Source organism: Macrotis lagotis, chromosome 2 (genome assembly GCF_037893015.1).
Source record: "Macrotis lagotis isolate mMagLag1 chromosome 2, bilby.v1.9.chrom.fasta, whole genome shotgun sequence".
Classification (NCBI taxonomy): domain Eukaryota; kingdom Metazoa; phylum Chordata; class Mammalia; order Peramelemorphia; family Peramelidae; genus Macrotis; species Macrotis lagotis.
In genome coordinates this window covers 91021036-91024321 of record NC_133659.1, presented here as the reverse complement: position 1 = coordinate 91024321, position 3286 = coordinate 91021036, and positions in this window count along the sequence as shown.

Genomic DNA, 3286 nt, shown 5'->3' with positions numbered 1-3286 from the left:
CCTAATAATCAATTGCAGAAAGGCAGAAATGTTGGATATATATTACTCAGATTATAATGCAATAAAAATCACATGTAATAATTGGACAGGGAAAAATATACATAAAACTAATTGGAAATTAAATAACCACATTTTAAAGAATGAATGAATCAAACAATAAATTATAAAAAATATTAATGATGTCATCCTAGATAATGATCATAATGAAACAACATACCAGAACTTATGGAATATAGACAAGGCAGCTATCAGGGGATATGAAATATGTTTAAATGCTTACTTGAATAAATTAGAGAAAGAGGAAGTCAATGAACTAAGCATGCAATTAAAAAAATTAAAGAATGAACAAATTAAAAAACACCAGTTAAATACCAAATTAGAAATTCTAAAAATGAAAGGAAAAATTAATAAAATACAAAGAAAGAAAACTATTGAACTAATAAATAAAACCAAAAGTTGATTTTATAAAAAAATAAAATTGATAAAAATCTAGATAATTTGATTAAAAAAAGAAACCCAAATTGCTAGTATCATAAATGGAAAAGGTGAACTCACCACCAATGAGGAGGGAATTAAAGTAATAATTCACAATTATTTTACCCGACTCTATATCAATAAATTTGATAATCTAATTGTTGTGAATTGGATGAATATTTACAAAATTATGAGGCACCCAGGTTAAAGAGGAAATTAAATACCTAAATTACCCTATCTCAGAAAAAAGAAATTCAACAAGCCATCATTGAACTCCCTAAGAAAAAAATTCTCCAGAGCTAGATAGATTCACAAGTGAATTATATCAAACACATAGGGAACAATTGGTTCCAATTCTATGTAAACTCTTTGGGAAAACAGATGAAGACAAACTCTGACTAACTCTTTCTATGACACCAATATAGTACAAATATCTAAACCAGAAAGAGTCAAAACAGAGAAAGAAAACTATAGACCAATTTCCCTGATGAATAAGATGAAAAAATCTTAAAAAAATCTTAGCAAAACATTTACAACAAGCTATCAGTAGGATAATACATCATGATCAAGTAGGATTTATCCCAGGAATGCAGGGTTTGGTTCAATATTCAGAAAAATGTTTGTATAATTAATTATATCAATAAAAAATCTATTAGAAATCATATGATTATATCAATAGATGCTGAAAAAGCTTTTGACAAAATACAGCACCCAATTCTACTAAAAATACTAGATCACATAGGAATAAATTGATTATTTCTTAGAATAATAGGCAGTATCTACCTGAAACCATCAACAAGAATTAGATGCAATAGGGATAAACTACAGACATTTCTAATAACCTCAGGGGTGAAACAAGGATGCCCATTATTACCACTATTATTCAGTATTGTATTAGAGATCTTAACTTCAGCAATAAGAGAAGAAAAAGAAATTGAAGGAATTAGAATTGGGAGGGAAGAGACAAAACTCTTATTCTTTACAGATGACATGATAGTATACCTACCAAAACCCCAAAAAATCATCTAAAAAAGTACTAGAAATAATCAGCAATTTTAGCAATGTCACAGGTTTTAAAATAAAACTTCATAAATGATCAGAATGTCTATTTATGATTAGCAAGATACAGCACAAAGTGTTAGAAAGAGAAATTTCATTCAAAGTGACTTCAGGTAATATAAAATACTTCAGAGTCTATTTGGTGAGGAAGACTCAGAAACTTTTTGACAAAAATTTCAAAACACTTCTCACACAAATAAAATCATGTTTGAGTGGTTGGACAAAGATCAACTGCTTATGGATAGGCTGAACTAATATAATAAAAACTACCATTCTACCTAAATTAAATTACTTATTTAGTGCCCTACCAATAAACTTCCAAAAATTACTTTAATGAGTTAGAAAAAAATTGTAAATAAATTCATATTGAGTAATAAAATGTCAAGAATTGCCAAAGATATAATGAAAAAAGTGCAAAAGAAGGTGGTGTAATGCTACCAGGTCTAAAATTATGTCATAAAGCATCATTTATCAAAACTGTCTGGTATTAGCTAAGAAATAGAGTGTTGGATCAATGGAATAGAATAGATGTAATAGCAGGAAGTGATTATAGTAATCTGCTGTTTGATAAACCCAAAGAGTCCTGCTATTGGTATAAAAACTCTCTCTTTGATAAAATCTGTTGGGAAGACTTGAAATTAGTATGGAAGAAACTTGGATTATATAAACACCTCACACCCTATACCAAGATAAGATCAAAATGGGTACAGGATTTAGACAGAGAAAAAACAATATTAGAAGCAAACTATGAGATCAACAAATAGTTTGCCTTTCAGATCTATGGAAAGAGAAGCAGTTTATGGCCAAAGAAGGGATGGCGAATATCATTAAAAACAAACTAGAAAATGTTAAAATACAAATCCACTGTAACAAAGATAAAAGAAATGTAGTAAATTGGGATATAATTTTATAGCTAGTATTTGTCATTTCTAAAATGTATAGAGAACTGAGTCAAATTTTTAAATAAAACAAGCCATTCCCCAATTTACAAATGGTCAAAGAATATGTGGAGGCAATTTATTGATGAGGAAATCTAAGCGATCCATAATCATATTAAAATTTTCTCTAAATCAATACTTATTTGGGAAATACAAATTAAAGCAACTCTGAGGTATCCATTCACACCTCTCATACTGACAATATGACCAGAAAGAAAAACAATCAATGTTGGAAGAGATAAAAGAAATCTGGGACACTAAGACATTGTTGGTGGAGCTGTGGATTCATTCAACCTTTCTGGAGAGTAATTTGGAATTACCCCCAAAAGTCAAATAAAATTTCATACCCTTTGATACAACAATACCACTACTGGGTTTATGCTTTTAAAGGGGTAAAAACATCCCCTGTACAAAAGTAATCATAGCAGCCCTGATTGTAGTGGCAAATAATAGGAAATTAAGTGGGGAATGGTCAAAGAAATTGTGATATATGAAATTTATAAAACACTACTGTTCTCGTAGAAAACAGGAGGCATGGGATTTCAGTAAAGAATGGAAGGATTTGCATAAATTGATGCTGAGTGAGATGAGCAGAACCAGAAGAACATTATACACCACAAAAGTAACATGGGGATGAAGATCCCTCTTAATTGACTTGCTTATTCTACCACTGCAATATTCAGGCATAATTTTGGGGTATCTGCAATGGAGTATACCACATATATCCAGAGAAAGAATTGTAGAGTTTGAACAAAGACCAATGACCTTTAATTTTTAAAAAAGGATCTTATTATGCAATTTTATTATCTTTTATA